General features: G+C 54.5%; 1 protein-coding gene across 5 annotated transcripts in view; it reads right to left on the bottom strand.

Moving 5' to 3' along the window:
• nAChRa3 (nicotinic acetylcholine receptor alpha3 subunit) overlaps positions 1–19,175 on the bottom strand; it is an 82,273-nt gene that overhangs the window by 53,323 nt on the left and 9,775 nt on the right. For all 5 annotated transcript variants that reach the window (XM_076521770.1, XM_033482637.2, XM_033482642.2 and 2 more), the window contains one exon: positions 7,233–7,276. The gene's annotated coding sequence lies outside the window, so the exon portion shown is untranslated. The remainder of the gene's footprint in view (positions 1–7,232; positions 7,277–19,175) is intronic.

Raw genomic sequence — 19,175 nt, 5'->3', positions numbered from 1 at the left:
CTAGAGATTCTGGAGACTCCGCGGCTTAAGGGTTCGTAATCTGCTTTCGAGCTGCGCCCCGCGAGCGCTCGCAGACGTCTCGACGCGCGGAATTTCGCGCGACATCGATCCCGAGAATCCGGCGGAATTCTTTCGGAGCGAGCGCAAGCTTCCATAACTTTCGAGCGAATTTTAATCCGCGGTCTATTATCCAGCAGTCCTCTTGTCCTCGCGGCGGCTCGGTCAGCTTATCTGTCCGCGTCAGTTTCGTCGGATTTTTCGGGCAAGTTGTTCGGCCGGTCGTTATCGAGAACAGTTTTGTCTGCGACTTAATTCGAGCACGTCCACGGCAGGACTTCGCTAGAGGGTTTGAAACGAGGTGACAGTGTCCCGCGAAAGAGAGGAGAGAGAGAGAGAGAGAGAGACGACGCGGCGGAATCGGAGGCGGCAGTTATTCCGGAGCGACGTTCTTTTACCGCGGAATTCGTTTAACCGGAAGTGGACACGCTCGACAAAGTCTCGAGCACCGTTTCCAGCAGCGCTGGTCCGTTTAAAACCGGCTGGCTGCGGGGTTTACCGCCGCGGTGTATTTCGTGTCTTCGCCATTAAATCGAGCCGCGACCCCGGGGACGTCTCCGTTTCGTTAGAAAATGGAATCCCCGCGGCGTAATGACCAGACGTCGTTACACGCGTTAGAACAGCGAACGTTAACGCCTATGGAGGCAATTCCCCTCAAAGGGAAAACGAGTTAACCCTCTCTCTTTCTCTCTATTTCCGCCCTCTCGCCGCGCCGTTTTCCCATACAATTTTCTCTGTTTTCCCAGAGGATCGCGCTGTCCCTTTGTCGCCGCGCGCAATTCGATTGCGATCCTTCCGCAATTCGAGTCCCCGCGGCCGCGGTCCAAGTGACAGGGTGATTACAATATCTTTGCATAAAACTCGCGCGGTGCTCCTCCTTAAACGCGAGACTTCGAAACGCCGTTCGCATCGGCTCCTCGCTTTTCCTATTCGCTTCTCGACGCGCGTGGACTCTGCTCGAACTTTGAACCGCGGACATTTTTCAGCATTTACGGCAGCTAGATCCGTTCAAATCTTTGCGATTAATTTTCACTTGTATATTAACTAAGACCTCTCCGTCGCGACACCGAAGTTAGTCTTTTTCTTCTTTCTAATCGGTTTCGATGTCAACAATTAATAGTCGCATACGGCTGGCCACGAAAGTAGAATTTCGACAGAATGTTCGTAACTCCGGGTCGAAATCGACCCGACGCCCGCCGTCCGAGAGTTAACGAAACTGGAACGAACAACGAAGGTGTATCGCGCCGCTTCCTATCGATCCCGCTTTCTCGATAACTCGGATGGAAAAAAATAAAAGAAGCGAGAGCAAAAAAAAAAGATGAAGAGGGTGACGGAGAGAGGACCGCGGAGGGTCCTTCCAATTCCGAAGCGTTATCTTCCTCGGCAACGGGCGCTCCCCGCTCCGCGCTGGTCCGCCAAAAAATGGCAACGATTCTCGCGTATCGACAGTTGCTCGGTTCAACGATCAAACCTGGAACGACGCGGCCTCTCTTCCGATCGATCGGAGGGAATTATCGGGGACGAGTCGTGTTGTGGAAACACCGTCGAACGACGCGGCCGAACGAGAGAGAACGATGGAGACGCGGCGATGAACAACGGTGGAAAGGTCGAGGAAGATCGTTAGGACCCGGAGGAATTCGAAGCAAATTGGATGAACGCGAGAGACCGAGCTGCGAGAGCAAAGCGAGCAAAGCGAGCTCGAGATCGAGAGACTGAAATCGGAAGCGGCAGAGCCGCGATGGGCGAGCCGATACGGAGGAGTTACCCGAGGGTCTAATCCGCGGCAGACGGATCGGCGCGATCGATGATCCAGAGTTTCGATCCGAGCCGAATGGTCTCTCGCTGTCTCAGAATCCCTTGTCGCGAAGATCTGCTCGAAACCGAAGAACACGGGCGCGAGATTTTCCGCGGATCTCGGAATCGAGCACCTTCGACTCTTCGGCACCCAGTCCGCGAATTCGCGAACTTCGAGACTGGGTGCTGCGAAAGTCTCCGAAGCTTCCGCAGTCGCCAGAGAAATCCCTGAAGCGCTCGATCTCGATTCGAGAGATATTCGTGCTCCGAGATCCTCCGGAGATCCCAAAAATTTCGGAAGTGTCCGCGCGGTCCAAGACGCCCAGCCGTCGGAAACGGCGACTTCGAGGCCCAGGATCGATTGATTCCGTAACAATACAAACGCAAACACTCGCGCGGGCAACACCAGCCGCCGGCAAACGCTAACGACCTCTAAAAAGAGGAGGCTGTAACTAGGTCCTAATCGCGGGCGAGCAGATGTTTGCCCATCGACCGGCACTCGCCAGCAAACCGTGAACCTCGACAGCCGTCCACCGGCAAACACAGCTGTTCCGGGAACCCTTTTTCCCGACGCGGCGCCGTGCCGCGTCGTTCTCCCTTGAAACCACCCCCCGTGGGATTACCGTTTCGCGTAAACGAGGGATCGACCTTTCATCGATGCCCCGGACCCAGATCTGGCAATTATTTCCGGCGAAGTTCCGCGTTTCCGGCAATTTTAACGGGCCTGTCCTACGCGCGAATGTGTCTTACGCGTGTGTGTGTCTGTCTCTGTCTCTGTGTGTATGCGCGTGTGTGTGTGTGTGTGTGCCGGTGACCCGATGGAGCGCGGCGGAGGGCCGTCGCTGTAAAAGCAACGACCGGAGCTGACCTGAATCCACGGGCCGGGGCAATGTGAAAAGGGAGCAACAAAAGCTGCGCGCGGGACGAGGACGAGAGTGAAAATACGGAAAATAGGCCGTTGTGCGGGGGAATGAGGAAGAGGTGGTGCTGGAAGAGAGGAGCGGGCGGCAGGGGGTAGCCACCTTGTGGAACTATTTCGCGGAACGTCGATTCCTGAGCCCTACCTGCCGAGCAACCCCGAAGAGAGGGAGAGAAAGAGAGAGAGAGAGAGAGAGAGAGAGACCGCGCGACCCTCATCCGGCCCGCTACCCGGCTAACTGGCTCCTTTTGCGCGATCTTTATCCGGATAACGACTCCGCCTCAAGAGAGATTCGCTGTCCGCGCTCTGCCTCGCCCCGCCTAACCTGACCCTAACCCTGCCGAGTCGCGATCGGCCCCTTCGACGCTTCGTCCAATGTCTGGCCCAACCGTGCCCTCGAAATTCCCCGCTGCCCAAACGGGGAAGGGTCGAGGGCCCAAGTTCCAACGGCTGCCCAAAAGTTGTAACGCCTCGACCGTCCGATTCGATCCAATTTAATCGGAACGACGGACCTCGATCCGACCGTTTCCACGCTTCCGAAACGAAAGCAGCTCGAGAGGAATACCGACGAATTGTTCGCCTTTCGATAAGAAACGAAGCGCGGGAAATGCTGGAATCGTTGGCAATTCGCGGAGATGTTTCGACAAGCGATCGACGGAGCATCTATCGAGCGTCGTGGATCCGCCGGCGGCGTCCACGGTCGACCGGCGTCGGCATAATAAAAATGAAACGGCTCGGTGTTCTGCTTGTTCGCTTGCTCGCTCGGCGGAGGCGGCGGGGCAGAATTTCCCGATCGTTCGAATATGAATTCCCAGTAAAAATTCAGCATCCGGCGAACGTTCGTATTTCGGCGGGCAACGACGCGGGATGGAGGAAGCGGGCGATCGTACGTCACCGATTTCCGTCACGATCCGCGAGCGTTTGTTCGAACGTTCGCCTCGGCTGGTCCCGAATTATTTGGAACAAGGGAGTGGCACGGCCATCCGAGAAACGGTATTCCATTTTTACCATGGCTCCACGAAACGCCAGGCTCTGCTTTCCTTCGACGAGCATCGCGAACAGAAGCGAGCCAAAGCCGTGCAGAGTTTTCTCGAGTCGCGTGGCTTCGCGAGCGGACGAGGACAGCGTGTCCGACCACCGGTCGCCCGTTTCTACTCGACCGAGACTCGAGCAACCAACGAAGCAATTTTCCTAGTCGATCTTCTCGAAAAGGGAACGCGCCGCGCCGACGAATATCGGAAACTACGAGCTAATCCATCTTTCCCAGCTGGATGCCTAATTAATACGGTCTCTCCGGTATGACAGAATTTCGGTAGAAGCACGTGGAAAGTTCGTGGGGCGGTTGTTACACGAGATAGAGCGCAGGGGCGAGGAATAATAATATAATCTCAGCCGGAAATTGCGTAATTAATACCGTGCTCCAATTAAGCGAGGGACTCTCTACGTAGGGTCGAGAGAGTTTCCGTGCTCGATCAACGATTTGTCCATTTCGACGCGGACCGCGTATAATTACAGTGTCCAACACCCGTCCTGTTTTCCGATAGCCGATCGAGCGATTCCGCGAGGTCTCCTACGAATTCCCAAGTTCGATTTCTCGCGAGCGACCGACTCGTTCCTCCATCGGTCCAGATTTCCGAGAGCGAACGCGAGCTCTCGGCTTTAATTAACCGTCCGCGAGGCTAACCGACGATAAGCGGACACGCGTGGCCCGCGAATGCACGCCCTCTTAGGCTCTTCAACGTCGCGGCGCGGCATTTAAAGCGACGTTAAAGTCGAAACGATCCGCGGAACACGCGACGCCTTCTGCCCGCTTAATTGCTTCGAACGTCGATCTCGAACGCGGATCGCGTTCCGCCCGGCAAATTTAACCGAGGGAGAAGCTGCGCGATCGATAAAGAACGCGGACGAGAGCCTAACGTTCACCGAAAACATTCTGATAACAGGTTTTCCGCATCTCCACCCTCCTTTTCACCGTTTCCAAACTCCGCCGTCGAACGAACGCGACCCTAAATTCGGGAGATCCCTCCGGGCGTCTTACACAGGGTGCGAGCATCGCTCTTCTTTCTTCTCTCCCCCCGATCGTCAGGCTTGTTACACTCGGCATCGAGTCGATTTATTCGCCGCCGTCGAACTTAATCATCGCGTAACGTTTTAACGAATGGCGCCCGAAGCGGCGGATGCGCGAAAGAAGATAAACGGGTCCGCGACCCCGACACACGCTCGAAGACCGATCGGCGCGTGCTATCTCGACAGCCGAATCCGAGCGATCGCAACACGGCTGCGGGTTCGTTTATCCGTGCGATCGGCCCTCTTCGCCGATAAAAACCGCGAGCAACGGGGCCGGCAACACGTTCGCCGGGGTTTCCGTTCCCGACGAGCTCCTCGCGGGCCGCGGTAAAAATTTGATTTCGCCCGGGAAAGGGCAACGACGGGAAAGAGAGAGCGACGGAGAACGGAGGCGTGCCCGACACCGTCGCTCCTTTCATATTCGCGATTCGACGAAACGGCTGCAACACGCTCCGCCTTGGGAATATAGTCGCCGCTTCCTCCCGCTGCGCGGAGTCGCCGAATTTTCCCTCGGCGAATGTCTTTGTCCGGGATATTGTGGATTCCCGGCGCCGAACTGCACCTCTAAATTGTAATTTACTGCATTCTCCCAGTTTTTCCCTTCTCTCGTCACCAGGTTCTCTATCTCTTTCTCTCTTTCTCTTCGTGTAACCGCTAAAATAGACGACTCCCCGACGCGCACGCTCGCGAATGAAATCCTCGATACAGTAATGTCTCCCTAACCGACGCAGAGATTGTGCACAAAAATGAACAATTTGGGGAGAGGAGATGCGATTATTCGAGCCTTGCGGTTCGTTTTTATAGCTGCTGACAGTTTGTAACTACGAAATCGTTGTAGTTGCAAGGCTCGAACAATCGTATCTCCTCTCCACAAATTGTCCATTTTCGTGAACAATCTAAGCGTCAATTAGAGAGACATTACTGTATTTCCCGCAGCATATTCTCATCGAGCGACTCCCCTTCGTTCGTTCGACGATCTTTCTTCCTGAATCGGATCCCCGCCCTCGAATTCGTCGCAAAGATGCAGGAGGTTTGTTAGAAGTTATTCCCCATGACGACGATTCTATCGAGGGGATCGCGGTCCTCTCGCCAAAAAGCACCCTCTTCCTTCCTCGCTCCGTGGACGGATCCTTCGGGGACGACTTCGGAGGCCACCCTCGTTCCTTATGACGATCCTTAAGGCAACCTAGGCTCGCCTCGGCACGTTTAAATATCCCTAACTCTCTAAACAGGTGTTCTGCGCCCGACGGAATATCTGCGCGACTTCGAGCCAACAGTGTCGTCGACCGAGCTTCGCCCGTCGATGGAACCGATCCCGAACTAACCCGAAAGCGAAGTAGCGTCGATCTGACCGTCTTGGAGTTCTTTGAACGCTAAGCTCTCGCTAACGGGTAATTAACCGTGGGAGCGAAAGCTGTAGAATAAACCGTCGCGTCGAAGGGAAGAGAGCTAGAGAGACAAAGAGAGCGATCGAAAAAGGAGGAAAAGGAAAACCGGGAAGAGAGTGCGCGCCAGGAAAGTGGAAGGTGAAAGACATCGGTAGGATCCCGTATTATCCCCGTGGATGGCGGCGGGGCGGGGGCGCGGGAGGAAGAAAAAAGATTTTAGGCTGAAGCAGGCTCATCCGACGCGGATGCGCCTTCCGAAGCACTTTGAAAGTATAATTCCGGCGGTCCGTAAAATCGTGCCTCGGCTCGTTCGGCCTAATGGGAAGCGTCCGCGCTTTTCAATTTGTTCGAGCAATTTCCTCTCCTCCATCGACCCGTCCTCCATCCGTCTCTCCGACTCTCTTTCTCTCTTTCCCGCCGCCTGACTCTACGATTCGGGGATACGTCGCGCCTCGTCGACGACTGCCGGCAGTTTTGTTCGCGTAAGATTCGTCCGGCCAATTGTTCGATCGTTCTCGGAGCGTCGGTCGTCTCCCGGTCGCGAGCAATTACCGGGATCCAGGTGCGTTCGGTCGCCGGCATCTGGCAACGCGAACAACGTTCATGATCCTCGCCGGAAGGAGCCGAAGACGCGGGTCGGATCGAGAAAAGGTAGGCGCGGAGTAACGAAAGAAAAAGTGCTAAAAGAGCGAGAGAAAGGGACAAGATAGCGGCAGTGAACCGAAGACTCTTTTTGCTGGACCGATCGGCGGCGAAAGATCGCATTCGAGTGGTCGGGTCGGCGAAAACCGAGCCTCCAAACAAACAACATTCTATAGAAGAGATCTCTGCATAATCGTTGACAGCGATTCGCACGTTCCCTCTATCTTTCACCCGGGAAAACGAAAAGCTCTCCGCGTCGCTGGCCGAGTCGCTTCTCGTCCGCTATTAAAAACGCGCGGCAGAGTTTACGGGCAGCGTAAAAAGGCTTTCCGAACGATTTGGTATAGCAAGAAATATTGACTCACCGTAGGCCGTGTTGACGCTGGGAACGCTGCTATTGGACGGTCACCTGAAACAGAAAACATCGGGTGAATTTTGTAGAACGAAACCGCGGAAAGAATTTCGCCGGCGGCCAGAGCGCGATCGATTTCCGTTCGTCTACGAATTATTTCGACGGTTCGTCGGACGCGGACGCGATTAAAAATGAATCGCGACACGGGACCACCGGACCACGGAACCGCGCGGGTCGCGTTCTCGCGGATTTATCGAGTCTGGCCGGTGCATTAATGCGCCGCGCGCGAGACTGCTTGATTCTCCCGTGCCTCGGGAATCGCATTAGGAACTTATTGTTTGGAAAATCACGTAAAATCCGCGTATCCGCCGGAATACAGGAAATTCTGCCAAGTTCTCCTTCGGCTTCTGAACGAAAATGGACAATTTGGGAAGCGGAGATGCGATTGTTCGAGCCTCGCGACTCGTTTTTATAGACGCGAATCGTCGACGATTACAGGCGCAAGGCTCGAACAATCGTATCGCCTGCTCCCAAATCGTCCATTTTTGTGTACAATCCGAGCGCGTCGATTTGAGAATTCACTGAGAATTCTCTGAGAATTCACTGTAAACCGCTTCGGTCGGCTTTGCTGTCGATAAGTCGCGCTCGAACGGCCAAGAGAACGACGAATTCCCACGGAGAACGCGGCGAGAGAAGATTATTCCCGCGAAAGAAACGTATCGTTCTTGATAAACCATTGTATCGCGAGAGAGTGAGGGGCGCGTTACATACGGGGGTAATGGCCGGCGAAATTGCGATCGTAACACGGAACATGATCGTTACGCGGCGTGTTCCCCCAACAGAACATAAATCGCGGTCAGAGGCCATTCTTACGCGGTCTCGTCGCCATTATTTCACCGATCTTCCACGAGCCCGGCTCGCTGCTTCCGATACACCGAGAAATACATCGAGATATTTCATCCCGTCGTTCCAGGGACATCGCTCGCGAACGCGTGTAGCCATCGCTCATCGCGACGCGCGCGCGCGCATCTCGACTCTATGCGTGGAACAATGGGTTAATCCCGTGGAAGAAAGAATAAATAAATAAATAAATAAATAACCGGTGAGCCGGTCGTCGAACACAAAAATTTCATTTCTACCGTTTCCGGCGGCGTTGTCCGCCGATAACGATCGAGCGAGCAGTCGTCCCTTCGCGCTCGAAGCGTCGGGTGAAAGAAAAATCCGTCGTAGCGCTTTCCCCACCGAAAAACCCGGGCTCTCAAAGGCGAGGTATAAAAGAAAATGAAAAATATCGATCGGCACGGCGACCGACGACCGGCGACGCCGGTGAACGACTTGACGCGTTATCCGCCACCCGGCACATTGTGTCAGACCGAGGAGCTGCGCATGCATGTCCCTCGATCCGACGTCGAGCACCGGGACCGGTCCGATTCGATCCGATTCTGCTCGATTCGACTCGATTCGATTCGTCTCGAATCGGCGCCCGTTTTCATCGACTCCGGCTCCAATAAATATTAATAGGTCTCTCGAACAGCGCCCTACGAGCGAGATCGATCCCTCGATTGAAACGGATACAACCGCTAGAAAGATCTCCGAGCCCCTTCCAAGTGTGCTCGCTGGCGTAATTTTTCTCCCGATCCGAGAAACCGTCGAGATCGCTAAGGAACCGCGATCGATCCGTCGCGGTAACGGAGACCGGCCTTCGCTCGGCCGGCAAGGAATCTGTTCTTTCGAAACTTTGCTTTGAGGACGCTTTGATGCTTTGGCAGAGCCGACGGGACGCGACGGGAAGAGACGGGACGAGACGGGACGAGACGAAACGAGACGAGACTCGACGCGCAAACGCGGTCGATACGCTTTGACGCCCGCGGTCTCCTTAATCTCTAGAGCGACAATATGCCGAGGTCGAATTTGTCCGGGTGAATCGAGACGGCGCATTCCCAGGAGCCACTACTTTCTCCATCTGGAACCCCGGGACCCGGTTTTCTCGGGGAGGAATCGACCTCGCGCGGGAAAACGTCGAATTTTATCGAACGGCCACTCGCGTTTCCTCCGAGAAGAACGTGAAGAGACAGGAGAAGTCCGCGGCCGATATCGACCGCTCGAAGCGACAAATGCTTAATCCGCAAAGGATTAAATCGCTGTTCGACGCGCGGAACTGGGAAAATTAATATTTAAATGGTCCGAGCGGAAGAACATCGACTAGGTGCGCGCCGGCGAGGAGAGCCAACGTGTATGCAGGCTTCGAGTCGAGTGCACCGAGTCGGCGACACTCGGCATTGATTTACCGAAGAACAGAGAGAGACAGAGAGAGAGAGAGAGAGAGAGAGAGAGAGAGAGAGAGTAAGAGAGAGGGGGAGAAGGGAGAGGGAGAGAAACAGCAGCCGCGCTTTAGCTTCTCACCGCTAAAGAGGCGCGCGCGAAAGGGTTCCGCGATATTTATTCGCGAGACTTCGCGTCTCCGATCTATCTATTGACCGAACTCCGCCGCGTTTTGCCAGGCACAGCCGAGCGCGCGAGGTTCTTCAAGCTCTATTCTGCTGCACAGACTCGTGAATTTCTAGGATGAGGTCCTCTCGAGGACACGGTTAATGAATACCTGCCGGTAATTGCCGCATAACGCGAGCACCTTCTTCGCGCCCGTGCGCCACCGGCGTCTTCCTTTATCGGCACTTACTTTAGCCACGTCGCGGCTACAGTATCTTCTATCTCGCCGATCCAGCGATACCGAGCAATCTCTCTCTTCTTGCTTCACAGCGTTTCTTCGCGCGCGGCCATTAATTCGAGGCCGTCTCTCGACGATTTATTAAGAATTCAAGACGCTCTCGCCGGGCGGCCTCGATTACGTTTGATCGAGTCGCGAGCGAGCAACGATGGACGACGGAAATCGGTTGTCGCAGAAATAACACCGCCGGTGTAACCGAGGAGGGGCTGGAGGGGCTGGCCTCTTCGCGGAAATGAAAATGCTCTCGTTCCGGCGACGCGAAAAAAAAAAGAAAGAGGAGAAACAAACGGTAGGACCGCCTAGCCGTTAAATGGAGCAGCGAGTGGTCGTCGCGCCGCGACGCATCGCATTGCATCGCGTTGCATCGCATCGTGTCTCATCGCAACGCATCGCATCGCATCGCATCGCATCGCATCGCGTCGTATCGCATCTCATCGCAACGCAACGCAACGCATCGCATTGCACCGTATTGTATCGCATCGCATCGTCGCGGTTATTCGCGATAATGATCCCCGTGTTCGGGAGATCGCCGGAAAGCCCAGCGAAACGAGATCACGGCGAAACGGGGATGATCTTGAAACCGTTCGCCGTTTGTATTTTTCGAGCGCGGCTGCTCGTTTTTCGCGGGGAAACCGCCGCGCCCGGGAACACACGTTCGCCGTGCAACACGTTCGGCTGTGCATTTCCGAGCGTGAAAAAATGTCTCGGCATTGTTTGCGCGATCGGTAACCGCGGTTAGGCGAACACGCCGCTGGGCCGGGGCAGCTCGTGTTTCCGGAACGGTGGTTTTTCAGATGAAACACCGAGCCATCGTTCGCTTTGGCCCCGTTGTCGGCGAACCGACCCCGAGCCTCGCCGATGAAAAACCTTCGAAAAGCTCGCTGTTTGCCGAGCGGACCCGTTAAATGCTCGCCGACGACGGAACCGCTGCTGCTATCGTGGCAATCGTTGCTCCGCTTGCCGTATTTTGCCCGGCGAACGCATCCGTCGACTTGCGAGAACCGAAACTCGGATCGTCTCGTTCGTGGAACACGCGCCGGACCAATAAAATTAAAGGATCGCTGTCTTCGCTGGAACAGCTCGAATAGCTTCTGTTTTTCGCTCGGTGTTGCGACCGGAGAAGATCGTTGATAACGTTGAGTCGCGGGACGCGAAAGGAGCGGCTTCACCCTTTAAGACGAGCCCGAGTAGACCGCTGCGCGATTTACTCTCGCGAAGTTACAGCGGTGATTCGAGTATCGACAATTTTTCCATCGAAAAGGGACTCGGTAATTCTTTAGGCTGATGTGCTTTCATTTCAAGAGACGAGTCGTGTTATACAAGTGTACCGTTTTATTGCGCCGGTAGACGTCCGTCAACGTCTTCTTGGAAAACTCGATTGTCCCCCGGTTGCACGAGAAAAAGATTGCAAGGGACGTCCAGGCTGTTCGAGGTAACGCGATGCAGTCGGTTACATTCGACTGGGAGAAGCCCGGCTGCGCATTCCGGGAACCGTGTCTGATCCATGAACCTCTCATCCCCTTGCTAGTCGGCAACTATGGCCGACATTAAATAACACGGGCGCCTAATACGCGGAGGCAACACGCCACGCCGCGCGCTCCGGATGGCCCAATAAAATATTCGATACTTTGCATAGCGAAAAGTTCCGACCGAACTGTCGTTCCGAGTTTCGCCGAAGTAAAACTAACTGGAGCATTCGGAAAACAGATCTATGGGCTCGGAGAGCGGAGAGCGGAGAACGGAGAGCAGAGATGGAGAGCGGAGAGTTAGAGGGAGAGAGAGCTAGAGGGAGAGAGAGCTAGAGGGAGAGAGAGCTAGAGGGCGAGAGAGCTAGAGGGAGAGAGAGCTAGAGGGCGAGAGAGTTAGAGAGAGAGAGAGCTAGAGTGCTAGAAAGCTAAAAGGAGAGAGAGCTAGAGTGCTATAGAGAGCTAAAGAGAGAGAGAGAGAGAGCTAGAGTGCTAGAGAGCTAGAGAGAGAGAGAGAGAGAGAGAGAGAGAGAGAGAGAGCACAGGGAACACGTGCCCGCATCGCTCGGCCCGACGCGACGCAGCCATCGCTCGTGAATGATTTAGCCTTTCTATTCGACGGCTGCGAGTTCGATCCGCGAGCATTTTTCTTTCTTGTTTTTTAACAGTCCCGTCGACCGGGTTCGCTGTCGCTCGAACGGCCGTAACGATCCCGTACAGCGGTCGAGAGATCTCTGTTCCCCTGTGACCGTTCGGCGAGCTCAAAAGTTCGATGCGCGAAGCAACTCGATCGAACGAAACAATTGCATCGTCCGTGCCGACAAACGAGGGGATACGCGTTGATCGCTGTTCGCATCGACGAAGACCGTGCGTATCGATAATATTAAATCGAGGGGGAGGGTGCGGCGTCCGTTTGATCGAATACCGACCAGGCAAGGTTTATGCCGACGCGCGCGACACGAATCAAATTTTCCTCTCGAACGATTAATTAATTCGTTTTCCTCGGGGCTGGCTAATAACCGGCTCGTCGAACGGTGACGTCACCGTTCTCGTTCCCTCCATTAGATGAAAACACGCGGTTCTCGCGTCTCCCCGCGCAGTTATCCCGCTTCAAATCCGGCATCGTGACACGTAAGTGCTCTCCTATAATGGATAGCCGATTGCGGCTAATGTGCCGGGTCGTACTATAGTAACATCGATCGGAAATTAACGTGCCCGTCGCGACGACGGATTTCTCAGCGCGAAAAATTCTCGTTCGAATCTTCGTCCATCGCGAACCCCGAACGATCGTCGCTCTGGCTCTTCGGGCGAAAGCCGAGCGAAATTCCACCGCTGTCTGCTGCGAGGCGAACGAAAATCACGTGTCCGGCCGTGACCATCGGAAGCTACTGCCGCTGACGTCTGACCGCAATCGGTCAAGACTACTACCGAATCCCATGCCGCATTGCCGAGATAATATCCCCTCTTAGGAGAACCGTTCGCCGCGAAGCGGGCTGTTACAGCGAACAATTTTTTACCGCGATCGATCCGCGACGCCCGAACGAAATTTATCGCTAAAATAATTCGTTAAACGCGAACGCGCGTCTCTGCCGCGATACGTTCGAACGATTTAGCGCTCGCGGTCGCACGCTCGCGGTCCCTATGGACATAAAGCCACGCGTTACGACTTTAAATAATAACATTCGACAAGATTCATTTGTCTAGATTCGTGTAAAACAGCGAACGCGTCGATGTTGAATTTATTCGAATTAACTTGGCACTGCAAGCTCGGTGGAGGAGCGAACGATCGATGGAGATAAACGCGGACGTTTAAATTATTTGTTAAATTACCGAATGCCAGAACATAGCGCGGGTGAAATTGTCGAGGTCGCGGCACGAGGGTCGAAGCGTTATCCGCGAGGATAGTTATTCGAAAGGATGTCTGACCGGTTGAAAAATAAAAACGGTGCAAAAGGGTCGGCTAATAAGAAAGGCGAAACGATTGGGGGGGGGGGGGCTCGGGCGAAGGTTATTAACAGCAACCGGCTGGGACCGGTGCGTTCATGAATTTTTTACGAGAGAGAGCCGCCCGTAATGTATCGTAACAGCCGGCCGAAGTTATGAAGTCACTTTTACGAAGCTCCCTTCCCCTTTAATCCGTCGTAACGGTTACAGGCGTCACGGTCGGATATTCGATCGCGAGCACGAGCGGTGCTTAACCGTCCCCTATTGAATCGCATTTGCATCGGCGATCGTGGCCAATCGAACGCGGCGCAAAGACGTTCGTCGGCGAATAAATGATTGGGCTCGCCCCCGAGCCATCGAGCCGCGGGCTCGATCTAAAATTTTGATCCAACTCGTCGGCGTTTTTTATCCCGGCGTTCTCTTGTTTCGGAGCGACTTCCAAATTCGTGTGCTCCGAATCGCGGAGGATCGACGGCTGAGAAACACGATTGCAATGTCGCGAGGGCCGTCAATTACGATTCTCTCCTCTCTCTCTCTCTCTCCTTGGTTTCGCTCGCTCTCCGTCTCGCTCGGTCGGCATCGCGACTTTTGCGCTCTCGTGGCCGAGCAAACTGTTGAAAGAACTCGACTTCCCGGCGACAGGAATAATTGCGAACTCCGCGGAGGACTCGCGTCTTGTCGCGTGTGGTCACCATTGTGAATTCCGAGCTCGCATGTCGGCCGACTCGCAGCCCAGTTACAACAGTTTCATTCAATTACGCCGCCGCAAACTCTTTTCCGCCGGATTTTCTTCTCGACAAGACTCGGCGCGACGTCTCCTCGGGATCGTCGACGATACGCCGCGCGCGTTTCCTCTCGAGAGCTCGCCGATTAACGTTGCGATCGAACGAGTTCGCCCGCAATTTCTGGGCCCGTCCATACTTCTCCAATCTTTTCTAGCTTCGTATCGTGTTCCCAGACCATCGAGAATTATCGACGAGGCACCCTCGGACCAGCGAAGCACTTTTTAGTCGCGGCAAATTCGTTCGCGCCGAGGGAAGCCAATTGGAATCTCGATAAGCGGGTCTTCGCAATTTACGCGGTCCCAGGGTTGAGCAAATGGTGTCTGCGGGAGACAAACATGTTTACAGATGCTTGATTCCTGATTTTCGGCCAGCCAGAGCCGCATTTTAGGGCAACGTGCGGTCGGAAGCTATGGTCTAACCCGTCCGTCGGTGGCAGCAAAGGAATCACGTTAAAACACCGATAAATCCACCCGGAGGGACGAGACGGGAGGAAGGAATAGGTGGTGGAGGACGAGGAGGATCGGGACGAGGCGAGGCCAGGGGCGAAGGGAACCGAGGGCGGAGGGAGGAGGGCGGGGGCAGGAGGGAGGCGAGTGCGATCGATGGTTCCGCGGAAACTGTGGCGCGTTTAGGAAGCGTTCACACTCGCGCCTTGCTGCCTGCCTTCTCCAGGAGGATTTCGCGAGCGGTGCGGCCCGGCTGCGGACCGGTTGCGGAGCGGTTACGGAGCGCTCGCCGGAACGCTCGCAGTCGTCGGTGTATTCGGAGCACTTGTAGCAGACAAACTACGGACAAGACTTGACGAGAGAGAGACGAGAGGGTTACGCTAGACTCTCCCCGAAAAGCTCCGAGCCTCCCTTAATGCTTCTCTCGGGGGCCGAGCGCCGACGCGACGCGACGCGACGCTTCAACTTTTCAGGTATCCATTGTGCGACACTCGCGAATTTTCTTCCCGGCCGTGGACGCTAGCTAGCAACCGGCGCGAGTCTTCCTCGAAACGAAATTATCCGGGCTAATGGCGAAATTGGCGCCTCGTGTCCTCGGTCTCGAGGTTTTCGGGCGCGGGCGCGCGCGACTCGCGCAAAGGGACGCCGAAGGAAGCGCGGAAACGAGCGAAGCAGGAATAAAGAAAAAATTGAGAGAAGAACGCTGCGCTGAGAAAAGAACGTTCGGTGCTCGCGGAGACTTCCTTTTTTCGAGGAGCACGCGTTACTTTACGTGTTTCGTGCTGGCTGACCTATTTCCTAAGCCACCCTCCACGCGGATGCGCTCGCGTCTTTCTTTCCGCTGGTTCTCGCGGCTCGGCGTATCTGTCTCTCCCTCTCGCTCTCTCGTCTTTTTGTACTCGCGTCGACGGGGCAAGGATCTCGACGGGCGTCCCGTCGTCCGACGTTGCTCGAGCGAATTTTGGTTACCGTCGAGCCAGGCGGCCGGTGCGCCGGTTCTCCGTCTAAGCGGTGGTTCTCCTCGAGACGAGTTCCGCAAGGATAGGCTCGCTCGTTATCTTCCTCCTCGACGACGAACGCGTTAAGAAACTTCTCCTTCCTCGACTAGCCGCCTCGACAATGTCTCGCAATCCGAAACGAATCCAACGTTTCTCTGGTCGAGCCGGACGAGGTCCGCGAACGGGCCGATAAAGAACGGTTTTACGCGAGCGTATCCTCGAGCAACAGCTTCGAACGAATTAACGCGGGGAACGGAAGATAAGAGGAGCACCCCTAATAGAGGAGCAACCCTCGGCTGCTTCGCGGGAAAAAAATATATATATTTACCCTGCCGGATAAAATGTATACAAAAGCTACTTGGATTACACGAGACATCGAAGGGGGAGAGAGAGAGAGAGAGAGAGAGAGAGAGAGAGAGAGAGAGAGAGAGAGAGAGAGAGAGAGCAAGGAGAAAAAGAGAGCGACGAGCAGGAGGCTCGCGAGAGTATGCGCGAGCACGACAAGATGAACGACGTGTTTTCACGATGGCCCGACAACGACTCGTAATTGCATAAAGCGACACAAGGGCGCAATAAAATTGCTCCTCCCTCGACAGGCGAGGCCCGTTCGCTCCGTTCGCGTCCGCGCGCTTCTCTCGCGCGCCTCTCCCCGGCTCGTCCTCGACCGTTCGTCAGGATTTTTTGACTCGATAAACCCGTATCCCTCGCACCGCTTCTCTTTCTTCCTCGGGCCAACATTCTTAATTGCGTTCCGTAGGCACACGCGCGGACGGGCTAACCGGCCGCGCCGAGCACCTTTTTAACCCTCTCCTCGCTCGGCCGCGATCTCACCGCGTTAAATTGCAAGCAATTCACAGCCCGACGAAAACCCTCCAGAGGTTTCCCTCTCGCGAATTGTTTCGCCTGCCGACGCGACAAGCCCCGACGACGATCGGAACGATTCGATTCGATTCGATTCGATTCGATTCGATTCGTAGGGTTCGTATATATTTCCGCGAGAAGCTAATAAGTTTCGCAGGAGTCGTTTCAGCGGTCGAATATTTCGCCGAGTGGCTTTGCGAACCCGCCGCGCGGAGAAAAGAGCAAGAGGAAAGGGAGAACGACGGGGCGCTCGCGAGAGACAAGACAGAGCGAATCCCCGTTTGAGAACGAAACCTCGATGGACCAACGCGTGTAAAGCGTATCGTAAATTTTGAAGGGAAGAGAAAGGGACGGAGAACACGCACGCGAATGGTCGAAGGCAGACACTGGAAGAGAAAATTAATGGTTTCTCCGTGCACGCACACATAGAGAAGCGGTCGGACACAACCCACGCACGCGTCTCTCTCTTTCTCTCTTTCTTTCTCTCTCGGCGCGACGAGACGGCGAAATGAAAGAGGAGCAGAGAGTTTCGTAGACACCGATATCGAGGAGGCTCTTCTGAAACGTCGATCGAGTTTCTATGAAATCGGAAGGGCCTTCAATGGGTATTATTACCGCATAAGGGGAGTGCGGCCCGTAACGACGGTAATTCCGCCGGTCGATAAGCGATTGCGGCGACCTTAAAAGAACCGAGATAAGCAACACGTGAAAAATCTTTTTCGGTGTTCACGTGACGTGCCCGAGCCAAAGCAGAGCAAAGCAGAGCAGATCAGAGCAGATCAGAGCAGAGCCGATCAGAGCAAAGCAGAGCAAAGTAAAGCAAAGCAGAGCAGAGCAGAGCAAAGCAAAATAAAGCAAAGCAAAGCAAAGTAGAGCAAAGTAGAGCAAAGCAAAGTAGAGCAAAGCAGAGCAGAGCCGCCTCGCTCTGATTTTCCGATTCGAATGATGCGTTTCTTAATCTAACGATCGAACGATAAAAGGAGAAACGAGCTGCTCGAAGCGGAACGTGAAATTTTTAACGGCGTGGATATTATTATTATCGATTGGATATTATTCCCCGAATTAGAAAAATGCCTCGATCGAAATTTCGGCGAGAAAAAGATCGAGAGCCGCGTCGATTCGGATCGAAGCATCCACCGTCGCTTTCACCCACGTGTTTGTCAACCGACACGAGACAGACTTCGAGAATGTTTTTGTCGCGGAGCTTTGTGCTCGAATATTGTCCGACATTCTTGCCAAGTTTCTCGCGCGCCGTAATGTCCACTCTCCGTGAGGAGAAACGTAATCTCGAAAAAGCCTTTCGCCGCCCCCTTTGTTCGCGCCCTAACCCACGAGTTATCTATTATATCCATCGGCTAAAAAACGAAGAGGAAAGAAGCGGACAGGCGGCGGCAAGAGACCGATTGCAAATTCGAATTTAGCGGGTGCCGAAGGCACGGTGAGAGAGAACGGAGAGAACGACACGGAAACCGGATCCTCGACCTGTTCAAACATTTCGACAAATTCGTTGGCGAAAGAAAATAATTTCAATTGTTTATTTTCAATTTCCACGACGTTCTACCCCCGGGCTGTCTGAACGTCGCCTCGCGCCGCGCCGCTCGCCATTGTCGAGCACGGTCTCGCTTCGCTTTGTTAAAAGAATCACTCCCGCCATCACTCGCCGTTTCAATTTCTCATCCTATTACCGAAGTTCCGCGGAGGCTGCTAAAAATGACGACCGATTAAACATTACTGCGAGCCCCGAATTTTCGGGTCAAGATTAATTCCCGTGGAAATTGAATTTCCCTTTGCGAGGCCGCGGCGCCAGCGAGAAAGTCGAAGGAGTTCACAGTCGAAAGAGAATTTCTTGCTAACGCGAGACCGAGACCAAGACCAAGACCGAGACCGAGACCGAGACCAAGCTCGCAGGTCACCGCGGGTTCGCCGGAACAAAAAAAGCCGGTAACGAGAACGGCAATCGAGAACACCCTGGTCAAAAAGAACGAGCCATTTGTCGCGGAAAAAGGAGGAGAAAAATAACGGAGGAGGCAACCGAATTGCAATCGTTTCCCCATTATAAATTGCCCGAACGTGCTCGAACGCTGTTGTTTTATGCGCTGACGAACGACGAGCCGAGTCCGCGGGTGGGTCGTGGGATTCGGAAATATCGATGGAACTTTTAATTATTTGTTATCGGTGTCGAGCGGATCCCCGTTCAATCGTGCACGGGAATGGATCGCGCGGGGGGAGGGGGAGTGGCGAGTCGCGTCGCTCTCGTTTCTGCCTGTAATTAGAAACGAACCAGAGGAGAAGGATAAACAATCGGAACAGGATCTATTTTTCCACGGCTAGCTGCCCGCGATAATTCGACCGCGGACGCGATTATGCGTTTATTGGCAATTTACCAGTTTAACGGAACCGGGGATACAGTAGTCGATCCGTCCGCGGCACGATCTATTGCGCGAACCGATAAGCATTTATTATCGGCAAGCAAGCGTTCCATTACCCGACCGCCGATAGTTCGGAGGTGGCGCCGATCTCGGTTCGGATAACCGACGATCCACCGTAATAGAATTCTTCTCTTTTAATCCCGCCACGAGAAAACTGTCCGGCCAATGGGGCAGGTATTACCGCCAGGTGTGTCCAAGAACGATTCTGGTAATCTCCAGTCGGATCTCGGCCCGATCGCGGGCGAAAGTAAGAAGCATCGAGAGTGCGAACGAAACAAAAGCGAGAGGAGGCCGGAAGAAAA

Source organism: Megalopta genalis, chromosome 5 (genome assembly GCF_051020955.1).
Source record: "Megalopta genalis isolate 19385.01 chromosome 5, iyMegGena1_principal, whole genome shotgun sequence".
Lineage (NCBI taxonomy): Eukaryota > Metazoa > Arthropoda > Insecta > Hymenoptera > Halictidae > Megalopta > Megalopta genalis.
Note: the sequence above shows the minus strand (reverse complement) of the source record. Positions and strands in the feature narration are given on the sequence as shown.